This window comes from Dendrobates tinctorius, unplaced genomic scaffold (genome assembly GCF_039654945.1).
Source record: "Dendrobates tinctorius isolate UK_male_01 unplaced genomic scaffold, ASM3965494v1 ptg000016l, whole genome shotgun sequence".
Classification (NCBI taxonomy): Eukaryota; Metazoa; Chordata; class Amphibia; order Anura; family Dendrobatidae; genus Dendrobates; species Dendrobates tinctorius.
Genome location: NW_027361684.1, coordinates 22,836,315 through 22,852,387, shown reverse-complemented (window position 1 = coordinate 22,852,387; position 16,073 = coordinate 22,836,315).

Here is a 16,073-nt window from a genome sequence, read left to right as displayed (position 1 = left end):
AATCAAACATATGCATGACATATGGATGTGAAAAATGGGCATACAAAACAATACGGATGGAGAAAAAAATCACTTTTTTCCAGACTAAAAATAAGTTTTCATATGAACTGAATTGAGCTTTAGAGTGTTTTCATATTTTTTTGCAAAAATATGTTTCATTGGCACTAATTTTTGAAGCTTTACAAGGTGGCCAGATATGTAGATCAATAGGAAATATTAGACACACTGCAAAATGTTTGATGCTTTTATTTAAATTATGCAAATTGTCTCTTCAGAGAGGAAGAGGACTAGAACTCTAGTGCCACCTAATGGAAGTAGCAATCCTAAAAGTCAATGTCGACCCTTTAACGAGCCTTGTTTCATGACTTAGGACAAAAGCCAAGCCAGAATCTTAATTTGCAGACCCCGTAACACAGTGTGTGCAAATTGAGATTCTAGCTTGACTTTTATCCTAAGTCATGTAACAAGGCTCGTTAACGGGTCGACATTGACTTTTAGGATTGCTACTTCCAATAGGTGGCACTAGAGTTCTAGTCCTCTTCCTCTCTGAAGAGACAATTTGCATAATTAGCATATTTCCCAGAGGAGCATTGCGGCTTTAAGTCTCATCTCGACATGCTTAGCATGGACATGCTTTTATTTCAAAATTTTGATGTACTTTTGTGGGTCTCTGTCAATATTTTCTAAATGCAGTCCAGAGAGACAGAGAGAGAGAGAGAGAGACAGAGAGAAAAACAAAGGAAGTGGCTTCAGGCATATTTTGGAAATGGCGGATCTATTTTTGCCCATGGAGACTCAATAGACAATAATAGCATTTAAGGCAAATACAGTTGGAATATTGATGCTTTTAAAAAAAAGATTGTAAAAAAATTGGCCATTTGAAAACCTCTATTGATTTTTTCAATTTGGAAAAAAATATAAAATACTTCTTCAATATACTTGTCTGAAAGAATCTAATGCAATGTTCACACTGAGTTGGACAAACGCTTGGAGATATCTTCCTTTTAATTTCTAAGTGAATTTTTTTTTCTTGAGGAGGTTTTGATATATGGCTGGTGGAAAAGGAAAGCAACTCATTTTTTATTTAAGCTAATTCTGAATCAAAACTATTTAAAGTACTGTTGAATCAAAAGGCTGAAAAGAGTGCTTCAGAAAAATAAAAGCTTTCAAAACTCATCAAAAACTCTTCATAATCACTCTAGGAAATGCTTCAGGAAAAGAGAAACATCTCCAAAAACTTTTCCCTTTAATAAAGGAGAATTTCATGGAACTTGAAAGACTCATTAAAAAACTCTATGTTAACATAGTCTAACAGAGATTTGAGGATTATTATTCAAATTGTTTTGTGGGTTATAAGATTGGTTTAGTTTGCAAGGTTACCAAATTGTTTGCATGATTAGTTACTTTGGGTGGGACCAGATGTGGCATTTTTGCAGCGTATTTTATATTTCATACTTTTATTGCTTATATACACAGTATCTTACAAAACCAGTATCATCAAAGAGATTTCTGAAAACTCATGCACACGCTGCATGTATTTTCCAAGTGGATTTTGAGTCCTGCTAAAAAGTTAGCATATCAATTGTTTCAGTGTTTTTTGTAGTGCTTTACATCTGAAAAAATAAATGGGTGAAAACCGCAACTAGAAAGGCTGCAAAAATGTATGTATTTTACGCAATGTTTTTCCTGCCACTACTTTTTTAGGTGCTAAAAAAATACTGTAAACACACCAAAAGGTTTTGTATGCCACTCTACCTGCAATTATATTCAATAAAGGTAATTTGTTTCCTTAACAGAAGACTGTCATCAGTTTCTGCCGCTAAATAATCAAATCGAGGAAACAAAATTTCTAGAATCCAGAGTGTTCCAAAAAGGCAGAAAAATATGCAATGTGAAAACCTTAACAAGCAATTTACTCCTAAGTAAGTGCGATCCATGGGTGACATATGGTAATGTACTTCATTTTTTGGATTATAAGACGCACTTTTTTCCCCAAAGTTTTTTTTGGGGGGGCGGAAATGGAGGTGCGTCTTATAATTACAACGTAGCTTATCATCTGCGGTGGAGCGGGGTCCCAAGGACCCTGGTGGCCGAAGCAATATTTGAGGAGATGCTGCAAGCCTCAGGCTGGAAGGAATGGACGTTTGGAGGCACAACGCTGCGGGTGTTTGGAGGTGAGAAGGCTCCGCCAATATTTTGTGGAAGCACAGAGCCCCCACACTTCCATGGTTTATATTGAGATATTCTCCGGGAAAAGGACCAATGAGTAAGGCGCATGCGCGAATGGACATTTCGGCACCAAGATTTTGAGAGACGAGATCTTGGCACCAAGATGTCCATCTGCGCATGCGCTGCCCCTGATGGTCATTTTCCTGGAGTCCACTGCAATGTAAACCATGGAAGTGTGGGGCTTTCACAAAATGTCAGTGGAGTCCCTGAACCACCAAACATACCTTTCTTCCAGCCTGGGGTCCGTAGCATCACCTTATGACCCTGGTACCCCATTCCACCGCAGCTGCCACCCCCAGTAAGCAATAAGATGTACGGATTATAATAGCACGACCATTTTATTAAGATAGCTTTTTCCTAGTTTTCTTCCCAAAATTTGGGGTGTGTTTTATAAACAGCAAAATACGGTAATGTAAACACTAAATTTTTTTTCTCATAAAGACAATCACTTTGAGAAAAACAAAACAATAATTAGCTGACAACTGTGGTTTTAACATCTCTAAAGTTTTATTAAACAGGGGTTATCTTGTAAGCCAAGCATGGTTAGGCATTTAAGAACTAATAAGGAAAAATGTGTAACCGATTGAATAAAACATAATTTTTTAGGAATCAGAAACTTTTATTGTTTGGTATGGTGGAATGTTCTTTGAACAGTTTTAAAGCTGGGTTATTTTATTCATATACTATGCTTAAATGATCTCCATAACCCTTAGGGTTTACACGAGGGTCCCTGGATATCGGTCTGATCATGGACTGCAATGAACGGACCGGCCACTGGTCTTTCAACCTGAGCATGACACAATCATAGAATTATATGAAGCTGTCATGCTCCAGTCTGGAAGACCCCTGGCAAGTGCATGCATTGCAGTCAGTGATCGAATCGAGACCAACAGAAAACTGCATGAGCCCTTGAAAAGTAACAAGGTTACCATTCTCATTATTTCCCATAAAAAGTTAGCATTTTTATAGACTTTTTTCTTCATCTAGCTAAACAAGCTTTGCTTCAGGAGCAATACACAAGCAGATGCTCTGAGAGCTTTTAAAAAGAAGAAGCAGGAATTACATTTTCTGCAACTGCTACTGAGCCATTAAACCGTTCATTGAAAATGTTCAATATTGTGTGCATAGCTTTTAGAGAAAAAGTTTAGAAATAAAATGCTTATTTCCTTGAGTTTTTTTAATCTTTTGAGTAAAGCATAGCTTAAAAGTAAAAATAACTTGCAGGCCAGGCGAGTTTCATTTAAAGGGGTTTTCTTATCTTATAAAATGTGCCCCTGCTGTGTACTGTGTAATGGCTGTGTCTGACTGTACAGGAACATGGTTTGATCACACCACAGCTCCTGGGCAGGGGAGGAAGCAAAAGAGAGAATATTGATGTTTGGGAAGCAGAAGGTAAGTTCTTCCTCACTGATGAGATCATTATTCCTACTTCATCTCAGAATCAGGAATAATTCCTCAGTGAAGGATTAGGCAGAGTTCCTGGGTAATAACACTTATCCAGTTTTATCTACCACAAGTGCCCTAATATTGGTTGGTGTCCATTATCACTATATTGCCTCATATGTTTGATGGTTTAATATTGATAGAGGAGTCTTTTTCCAGCACAAACAATGCTAAATTAATGCAGTGATGTTACCTTTTCTTGATGTGATGATCACTAAAAGGAGAAATAAAACTTCTAAAAACAACAACATACAGGGTGGACCATTTATTGTTAGGGGTCAGGTTCCTATGGCGGCACGGCAGGAATCCAGAGCCTCATATTCTGCGGTCTCCCATTATCTATCGACCGCAGAGGAGATTGCTCATCAGCCCTGTCGTTCCAGACGCTCTGCCCAGACCTGCTCTGTGGGTCTAGCTGCTGCTGCCACCTTTGGGTCAGCAATAACAATGCATGATGCTCTGCAGCAAGAAACTCCAGAGGCTAAGTCCTCCCGTCGCTCTACTGGGCATGCTCACGAGACGATCTCCTATTGGAGATCGGTAGTCACATGCTCAGGTCCTTCTTGTGATCTGATTGGTCCATCTCAGAGATTTGTAAGCTTCCGGAAGGTCCCGGCTAAAAAAGGTTCGCATGACCGCTTGGCCATGCGCTAGTATAGACTCTAGTTGCTACTGTGTGAATGATGATGGATGCATGAACCTGCAAATGACTCATTAAGATCCCCTCCCTCTGATATTACGAGTGTGTATAGGGAACTAGGTTTATAGTCAGCACCAGCCAGTGGCAAGCTACAGGCCACTATAAGCATCCTCCACAGTTCTAGCGTCCGACAGTGCGCCTGCTACAGGGCATTGTCGAATAGCAGCAGTGTCTGTTGCTGAGCTGCAGTCTGCAGCTCCTCTTGGCGTCCGCAGTTGCACGGTAAGTCTAGATGGACGTGGACTCAGTGTCTTGGGCCAAGGCCTATGACCTTATACCATGTGTGCATTTCTCTGAGCCCTGTGACGTCAACAGGCTCAGCCTTTGTGTTTAACATAAAGTATAGGAGTAACCCCGGCACACTAATAACATGAAAGTAAAGTCTTCTCAACGACAGTCTTTAATTGTTGTGATTTTATTGATTGTGAAAAAAAAGGGTGGTGTTACAATCCAAAAAAGGGTGGTGTTACAATCCAACGTTTCAGCTCTACATCTCGAGCTTTCATCAGGTGGACTTTCATCTAGTGCACTTCCGGCCTCCTCCACACCTGACTAGATTTAGGACACAAGGACGGGAGTCACGTGCTGACCCTACACATCGTGGTTACTATAGGTACCGTTCCAGCAGCTGGATTACAAAGGCAAACCTATACCACTTATACACACACCTCAAAACCAAGGATCTAGTCATATCCCTGATGAAAGCTCGAGATGTAGAGCTGAAACGTTGGATTGTAACACCACCCTTTTTTGGATTGTAACACCACCCTTTTTTTTCACAATCAATAAAATCACAACAATTAAAGACTGTCGTTGAGAAGACTTTACTTTCATGTTATTAGTGTGCCGGGGTTACTCCTATACTTTAGTCTTGTTTTTTCCCAGAGCACCTAAGTTGGGGTTTGAGCCTGTCATATCTACTTTATATTTGTGTTTAACATGTCCGGCGTCTCTATGAAGGAACAGAGATCGCCCAGCGCACTCTGGGTGACTTTCAACCTGCGTGCGATGTACCGCCATATGTAGTGTTCGCCATTATATAGCAGCAGTTTAACACCTCTGCACGGTGGACCCTGGGCGGCGAACGCACTTTCCATTATTTAATATTTAGTGCGTTCTGCCGTCCCTAACATTATACTAGCGCCAGGGTCTGGCTAGTAATGGCGGACCAGCAGCAGCAACTAATGCAGTACATTCGGCAGCTGGAGGGCAGGTTGGTAACTCTCGAGAGTTCCGCCTCAGCTGCGAAGGTCACTGAGGCTGCTGCACAGGCAGTTGCAGTGGCTGTCTCGCGTGTGTCCACGTCCACGCCTGTGCCGACAGTATCCCACCTCTCCTTGCTCGATAAATTTTTTGGTAACAGTGCCTCCTGCAGGGGTTTTGTGAGCCAGTGCTCTATCCAGCTTGAGTTACTGGCTGCGCGATTCCCTGCAGAGCGGGCTAAGGTGGGGTTTATCGTTTCCCTTTGGTCGGGCAGGGTGTTGGAGTAGGCCACGCCACTGTGGGAGCTCGGTGACCCTGTGGTTTAGTCCGCTGCCCAGTTCCTAACATCCCTAAATCAGGTTTTTTTGGGGCCACGGGTCACTCACGACATCTCTCTCCAGCTACTAGTGTTAACACAGGGATCCCTCTCAGTCAGCCAGTACGCCGTCCGTTTCCAGACACTGGCTTCCGAGCTGGAATGGCTGGATAAAACCCTCATCCCAGTGTTCTGTAGAGGTTTGGTGGAGCATGTTAAGGATGCTCTATCTACCAGGGAGGTTCCCGTAAATCTGAAAGAGCTGATTGCCATTTCCACCCGCATCAATCTCCGTTTTTCAGAGCGTGGGCTGGAGCGTGCTCAATCCAGACGGAAGGTTAGCTTGGCTCCCAACCTCTTTGAACCTCTAGAACCACCCGAGCTGGAGAGTTTACTTCCAGAGCCCATGGAGGTGTCCTGCACCGGTCTCAAGATGCGTCCAGCACAAAGCTCTACACGCTGTTACCAGTGTCGACACTCTGGTCATCTTGTTAACCGGTGTCCGCAGTGTCCCCAAAAAGGGTACGTCCACTGGTAATTTGGTGGGGTCTATTCACTATGGAGACCTTCTCCCCGGCGTTCCAAGGGACGTTAGATAGCGGTGCTTCCTCCTGGGAGGTACAGGTCACGGTGGACTCTGAGGCAGAAGGGAACTTTATGTCCTCGTCCTTTGCCCAACAGCACGCTATCCCGTTGGTGCCACTTCCTCGCCCCGTGCTCATCAGGGTGGTCAACGGGTCGACCTTATCATCCCAGATTACCCACCAAACAGCACCCCTTAGGCTCTCAATTCCACCATCTCACCAGGAGACGCTGTCCCTGCTCATTATGCCAGAGGGCATCGATCAGGTGCTCCTCAGGGTTCCCTGGCTCCGGTGCCATTCCCCTCATATAGAGTGGTCCTTGGGGAGAATACTGGGATGGAGCAAGGACTGTGTGGGAAGGTGCATGGGGAGCAGCATCCATGTAGCCTCTGCGGAGGTGTCTGCAGATCTTTCCGCATCCTCTACTGGGAATCTGAAGACCGTGGCTCTGGTCGCCCTCGAGTCAGTGCCGCTGGGCAAGACCTTTATCCCGCCTCACCTGCGGTCCAAGGTTCTCATGTGGGCACACGCGTCCAGGATGGGTGGTCACTTTGGCTACAAACGGACCACAGAACTCCTGGCAAGGTCTTATTGGTGGCCGCACAGGGCTCGGGACACTAAAAAATACATTCAGGCATGTGCCTCTTGTGCTTGGAGCAGGTCCTCTAAGCAGAGGCCGGCTGGGCTATTGTATCCCTTGCCGGTGGCAGAACGGGCAATGGAGGTTTGCGACAGTTTGGGTAGCACCTTGCATGCCACTCAAGCCTCTAAAGAGAGAATGAAGATGCCCACCGACACACATCGGCGCCCCGCCCCAACTTTTGCTCATGGCGACTTAGCCATCTCTGACGCCTTCCACGTGTCCCTTCTCAAACCTGTTCACATATCTCGGTTTTCCGAGTCATCTGCCGGGACATCAGACTTGTCTTTGGACGAGACTGAGGTCTATGCCTCTGTGGGACACAGGGTGGTACATGGCAAAAAACTTTATTTGGTGGATTGGAAGGCTCAGGGGGAAGGGGGCCCTAGGAGGGTGGTAATGTTAGGTGTCGGGTTCCTGCGGCGGCATGGCAGGAATCCAGAGCCTCATATTCTGCGGTCTCCCATTATCCATCGACCGCAGAGGAGATTGATCAGCAGCCCCGTCATTCCAGATGCTCTGCCCAGACCAGCTCTGTGGGTCTGGATGTTGCTGACACCTTTGGGTCAGCAATAACAGTGCAGGCTGCTCTGCAGCAAGAAACTCCAGAGGCTAAGTCCTCCCATCGCTCTACTGGGCATGCTCAAGAGACGATCTCCCATTAGAGATCGGGAGTCACATGCTCAGGTCCTTCTCGTGATCTGATTGGTCCATCTCAGCAATCTGGAAGCTTCCGGAAGGTCCCGGCTATAAAAGGTTCGCATGGCCTCTCGGCCATGCGCTAGTATAGACTCTAGTTGCTACTGTGTGAATGATGATGGATGCATGAACCTGCGAATGACGCATTAAGATCCCCTCCCTTTGATATTATGAGTGTGTATAGGGAACTAGGTTTAGAGTCAGCGCCAGCCAGTGGCAATCTACAGGCCACTCTATGCTTCCTCCACAGTGCTAGCGTCCGACAGTGCACCTGCTACCGGGCATTGTCGAACAGCGGCAGTGTCTGTTGCTGCGCTGCAGTCTGCAGCTCCTCTGGGCATCCGCAGTTGCGACGCCGCGTGCACGGAAGGTCTAGACTGACGTGGACTCAGTGTCTTTGGCCAAGTCCTGTGACCATATACCATGTGTGCATTTCTCTGAGCCCTCTGACGTCAACAGGCTCAGCCTTTGTGTTTAACACATTCAGCGTCTCTGTGAAGGAACAGAGATCGCCCAGCGCACTCCGGGTGATGTTCAACCCGCGTGCGATATACCGCCATATTTAGTGTTCACCATTATATAGCAGTATTTTAACACCTCTGCACGGTGGACCACGGGCGGCGAACGCACTTTCCATTATTTAATAATGCATTCTACCCTCCTTAACAATTTATATTGATACACCTAAATAAAATGGGAATGGTTGGTGACATCAACTTCCTGTTTGTGGCACATTAGTATATGGGAGGGGGAAACTTTTCAAGATGGGTGGTGACTAGAGTTGAGCGATACCGTCCGATACTTCAAAGTATCGTATCGGATGGTATCGGCCGATCTTTAAAAAAAGTATCGGTATCGCCGATTCCGATACCGGAAGTCCCATTCAAGTCTATGGGACTTCCGGTATCAGAATAAGAAAAACCCTTTCCTGCCCTTGTACAGCCTCTCTGGGGTCTGTACGGGCCTTTCGGGGGGCTGTGCCGGCCTGCCAGGGGGTCTGTGCAGGCTCCGGTGGTCTGTGCCGACCAGCCGGTGGTCTGTGCCGGCCTGCCGGGGGGCTGTGCCGGCCTGCCGGGGGGCTGTGCCGGCCTGCCGGGGGGCTGTGCAGGCTCCGGGGGGCTGTGCCGGCCTGCCGGGGGGCTGTGCCGGCCTGCCGGTGGTCTGTGCAGGCTCCGGGGGTCTGTGCAGGCATCGTCCGATGGGACTACAAGTCCCATCGGGCGATGCCTGCTACCATGACAGTGATTGACACATTAGCCAATGATGGGACAGTAGTAGTCCCATCATCCGGCTAATGTGTTAAATGTAAAAAAAAAAAAAAAAAAAATTACATGCTACATACATACAACATGCATACTACATACATGCTACATTCATACTACATACTACATACATGCTACATTCATACTACATAAATACTACATGCAACATACATACTACATATATACTACATGCATGCTACATACATACTGCATGCTACATACATACCACATATATACTACATGCATGCTACATGCATGCTACATGCTACATACATAACACATATATACTACATGCATGCTACATACATACTACATGCTACATACTACATATATACTACATGCATGCTACATACTACATGCTACATACATACTACATATATACTACATGCATGCTACATACATACTGCATGCTACATGCATGCTACATACATACTACATACATACTACATGCTACATACATACTACATATATACTACATACATACTACATGCATGCTACATGCATGCTACATACATACCACATACATAACACATATATACTACATGCATGCTACATACATACTACATGCTACATACATACCATATACATACTACATGCATGCTACATACATACTACATGCATGCTACATACATACTACATGCTACATACATACTACATATATACTACATGCATGCTACATACATACTACATGCTACATACATACTACATATATACTACATGCATGCTACATACTACATGCTACATACATACTACATATATACTACATGCATGCTACATACATACTACATGCATGCTACATACATACTACATGCTACATACATACCACATACATACTACATATATACTACATGCATGCTACATACATACTGCATGCTACATGCATGCTACATACATACTACATACATACTACATGCTACATACATACCACATATATACTACATACATACAATACATTCATACAATACATACATAGACATACAGTACATATAACATAGAGTAACATACTTACCAATACTTGTCACATTGTTCCCCGAAGCCATTGTCTTTTCCGGAATAAATATTAACATAGAGTTGAGCGATACCGTCCGATACTTCAAAGTATCGTATCGGATGGTATCGGCCGATCTTTAAAAAAAGTATCGGTATCGCCGATTCCGATACCGGAAGTCCCATTCAAGTCTATGGGACTTCCGGTATCAGAATAAGAAAAACCCTTTCCTGCCCTTGTACAGCCTCTCTGGGGTCTGTACGGGCCTTTCGGGGGGCTGTGCCGGCCTGCCAGGGGGTCTGTGCAGGCTCCGGTGGTCTGTGCCGACCAGCCGGTGGTCTGTGCCGGCCTGCTGGGGGGCTGTGCCGGCCTGCCGGGGGGGGCTGTGCCGGCCTGCCGGGGGGCTGTGCAGGCTCCGGGGGGCTGTGCCGGCCTGCCGGGGGGCTGTGCCGGCCTGCCGGTGGTCTGTGCAGGCTCCGGGGGTCTGTGCAGGCATCGTCCGATGGGACTACAAGTCCCATCGGGCGATGCCTGCTACCATGACAGTGATTGACACATTAGCCAATGATGGGACAGTAGTAGTCCCATCATCCGGCTAATGTGTTAAATGTAAAAAAAAAAAAAAAATTACATGCTACATACATACAACATGCATACTACATACATGCTACATTCATACTACATACTACATACATGCTACATTCATACTACATAAATACTACATGCAACATACATACTACATATATACTACATGCATGCTACATACATACTGCATGCTACATACATACCACATATATACTACATGCATGCTACATGCATGCTACATGCTACATACATAACACATATATACTACATGCATGCTACATACATACTACATGCTACATACTACATATATACTACATGCATGCTACATACTACATGCTACATACATACTACATATATACTACATGCATGCTACATACATACTGCATGCTACATGCATGCTACATACATACTACATACATACTACATGCTACATACATACTACATATATACTACATACATACTACATGCATGCTACATGCATGCTACATACATACCACATACATAACACATATATACTACATGCATGCTACATACATACTACATGCTACATACATACCATATACATACTACATGCATGCTACATACATACTACATGCATGCTACATACATACTACATGCTACATACATACTACATATATACTACATGCATGCTACATACATACTACATGCTACATACATACTACATATATACTACATGCATGCTACATACTACATGCTACATACATACTACATATATACTACATGCATGCTACATACATACTACATGCATGCTACATACATACTACATGCTACATACATACCACATACATACTACATATATACTACATGCATGCTACATACATACTGCATGCTACATGCATGCTACATACATACTACATACATACTACATGCTACATACATACCACATATATACTACATACATACAATACATTCATACAATACATACATAGACATACAGTACATATAACATAGAGTAACATACTTACCAATACTTGTCACATTGTTCCCCGAAGCCATTGTCTTTTCCGGAATAAATATTAACATAACAAACCACAAAAATACTCACCCACGATCCGAAGCAGTCCACGAGTGTGTCCCACGACGATCTTGGGTAGAGAACTGCAGCATCAGCTGTTGCTGCCGTTCTCTACGGGCTGCAGGAATCCAATGACGGAAGGTAGGTATCCTTCCGCACTGTATTCCTCCGCCACTTAAAAAAAAAAAAAGTCCCTAGTCTCACTTTATGCCATTGCTGTGTGGGAAATTCCCACGCAGCAATGGCATAAAGTGAGACTAGGGACTTTTTTTTCTTTAAGTGGCGGAGGAATACAGTGCGGAAGGATACCTACCTTCCGTCATTGGATTCCTGCAGCCCGTAGAGAACGGCAGCATCATCTGATGCTGCAGTTCTCTACCCAAGATCGTCGTGGGACACACTCGTGGACTGCTTCGGATCGTGGGTGAGTATTTTTGTGGTTTGTTATGTTAATATTTATTCCGGAAAAGACAATGGCTTCGGGGAACAATGTGACAAGTATTGGTAAGTATGTTACTCTATGTTATATGTACTGTATGTCTATGTATGTATTGTATGAATGTATTGTATGTATGTAGTATATATGTGGTATGTATGTAGCATGTAGTATGTATGTAGCATGCATGTAGCATGTAGTATGTATGTAGCATGCATGTAGTATATATGTAGCATGTATGTAGCATGCATGTAGTATATATGTAGCATGTATGTAGTATGTATGTGGTATGTATGTAGCATGTAGTATGTATGTAGCATGCATGTAGTATATATGTAGCATGTATGTAGCATGCATGTAGTATATATGTAGCATGTATGTAGCATGTATGTGGTATGTATGTAGCATGTAGTATGTATGTAGCATGCATGTAGTATATATGTAGTATGTATGTAGCATGTAGTATGTATGTAGTATGTATGTGGTATGTATGTAGCATGTAGTATGTATGTAGCATGCATGTAGTATATATGTAGTATGTATGTAGCATGTAGTATGTATGTAGTATGTATGTAGTATGTATGTGGTATGTATGTAGCATGTAGTATGTATGTAGCATGCATGTAGTATATATGTAGTATGTAGTATGTATGTGGTATGTATGTAGCATGTAGTATGTATGTAGCATGCATGTAGCATGCATGTAGTATGTATGTAGTATGTATGTAGCATGCATGTAGTATGTATGTAGTATGTATGTAGTATGTATGTAGCATGCAGTATGTATGTAGCATGTATGTAGTATGTATGTAGTATATATGTAGTATGTATGTAGCATGTAGTATGTATGTAGCATGTAGTATGTATGTAGTATGTATGTAGCATGCATGTAGTATGTATGTAGTATGTATGTAGTATGTATGTAGCATGCAGTATGTATGTAGCATGTATGTAGTATGTATGTAGTATATATGTAGTATGTATGTAGCATGCATGTAGTATGTATGTAGCATGTAGTAAGTATGTAGCATGCATGTAGTATGTATGTAGCATGTATGTAGTATGTATGTAGCATGTAGTATGTATGTAGCATGTATGTAGTATGTATGTAGTATGTATGTAGCATGTAGTATGTATGTAGCATGCATGTAGTATGTATGTAGTATATATGTAGTATGTATGTAGCATGTAGTATGTATGTAGCATGCATGTAGTATGTATGTAGTATTTTTTTTTTTTTTTTTTTTAACATTTAACACATTAGCCGGATGATGGGACTACTACTGTCCCATCATTGGCTAATGTGTCAATCACTGTCATGGTAGCAGGCATCGCCCGATGGGACTTGTAGTCCCATCGGACGATGCTTGCACAGACCCCCGGACATCAGCACAGCCCCCCGGCAGGCCGGCACAGCCCCCCGGCAGGCCGGTACAGACCCCCACAGGGTGCACAGACCACCGGCAGGCCGGCACAGCCCCCCGGCAGGCCGGTACAGACCCCGGGCAGTCCACACAGCCCCCCGGCAGGCCGGCACAGCCCCCCGGCAGGCCGGCAGAGACCCCCGGAAGGCCCGAAATGACGGCGCATCATGATGCGCACACACCGCGCATCATGATGACGTCAGGCCGTCAATCAACTGAACTTCCGATTCCGATGCCGAATTCCGATATTGAAAAAATATCGGAAGTCGGTATCGGAATTCCGATACAGCAAGTATCGGCCGATACCCGATACTTGCGGTATCGGAATGCTCAACACTAGTGGTGACCATGGTGGCCATTTTTAAGTCGGCCATTTTGGATCCAACTTTATTTTTTCCTATGGGAAGAGGGTCATGTGACACATCAAACTTACTGAGAATTTCACAAGATATCACCAACCATTCTCATTTTATTTAGTTGAATCTATATAAATGGCTCACCCTGTACTACAAACTGAACTAAACCAATGCTCTCCTCAAAAAGAATAGCAATCATTCATCTCAACTAAAAATAGGTATTTAAGACGGAGGTTTTGGAGAATGGCTATTCTGACTGAATAGTTAGGGGAGTATTTCAACACTCCCTAAGAAAGGACAGAGAAGAACTCCTATCATCTAGTGCAGAGACAAACAGAAATTAAAAATTGGTCCTGTTGGTAACTACCTATGATTAAAGGTCATCACAAGTCATCCAACACCACAACTGCTGTTCCAAAGGGAGACAAAATGGATTCTCCACCTCAATATATCCACACCTCATCATCTAAATGAGCAACTTAATTTTGACTGCATATTATAAACCCCCTTCTATTTCCCCTGTTGTTTTCCCACTGATCAATCAATTATGGTTGCATAAACATATGAATATGGTGCTGCTTTTCAAAAACATCCCAGTTTTAAAACCCCTATTTTTTCCTCTTCCCTTTCATCACTTCTTCATGATTACATATCGTATCAACTTAGTGTACCAATGATCACTCATGGGATTTCTATTTCTAGGTTTATATAGTGAATCAGTCTTATATTTTCTGTGTACAGCGGGTGAAATAAGTAGTGAACATGTAACCAATTTTGTAATAAAATATATTTCTAAAGGTGCTATTAACATTAAATTCTCACTGGATGTCGACAACAACCGATCCAATCTACACAGACAAAGAAATTAAAGTATAGATGTCCATAAATTCAGTTATATGTAATAAATTAATGAAAAAATTACACAGGGAAAATGTATTGAACATGTTGATTGAAATTTATTTAATACTTCTTAGAAAAGCCTTTTTTGGTGATGACAGCTTGAACATGCCTTTTGTATTGAGAAACAAATCGCATACATTGCTTAGGTGTGATCTGTAAACTTTAAACTCTTTTTGTTTAGCAATGGAGTCTTGCATGGTGAGTGGACATACAGGCCAAGGAGGTTGAGTGCATTACTTAGAGTTTTCCTTGAAAAATGTGTACCCACTGATTACTGGTCTTTCTATTTCTCTGTATAGGTGGTATTTGGCTCTTGGATATCGTTTCCGATAATTCTTTTAATTTCTATGCCTGAAATCTTGCAGGGAGCACCTGGTTATGACCAGTGCATGGTGAAATGATGTTCTTTCCACTTTGTGATTATGACCCCAACAGTGCTCACTGGAATCTTAAGTAATTAAGTAGTTTAGAGATTCTTCTGTAAGTATTGCTATTAGTAGGTTTTGCAACAATAAGGTTATGAAGGTCTTAAGACAGCTCACTGGTTTTACCCATCAGTGAGATGCTATAACTGGTTTTATTGACTATTTAGTCTTTTCTCTTTTCCATTTATTATTCTAATAATATTTCTATCAATCTGTCATCAGGTTTTTACTACCTGATCTGAGAGCAACATGATATAGACAAATAAACCCTGAATCCAATAATGCATCACTTAGCTTACTGGATGCAACTGGTTTGACACAACCAGAGTTTTTAGATTTAGCAATGGTCAGAGCTGAGAAAGCTAACCATACCCACACCAGACTACTACTACTATGTATATAGATGTAGACAGCGAACTGCTTATCACAGAAGGGGGCAGAGTCGGACTAGGGCTTAGGTGCTTCTGTGGACCAAGCAAGATAACCACAAGGTGATCAAACCTTCAGCCTAAGAAAACAACACCACACAGCTAGACATGTGTCACATCATTGAATTCTGTGTTTTAACCAGCTTTCTGCAACTTTGTAAGTCTGGTAGTAACAGCAGGAACTCAAAGTATTAAATGGAAGATTATGAATAAATACTGGATGCAAGCCATAGTTAGCAAAAAATGGACTTTGGAATGTAGAACTGTGTTTGGAGTTATTATAGGCAATTTCTGCTGTTGATAAAAAGTCCACGCAGTCATCCTGCAGGTAAGAAATGAAACAGCTTATGTAATGTTCGAGAGTTTGGTTAGTTCTTTCAGTCTGACCGTTTGATTGTGGGTGGGAAGCAGTAGACAAA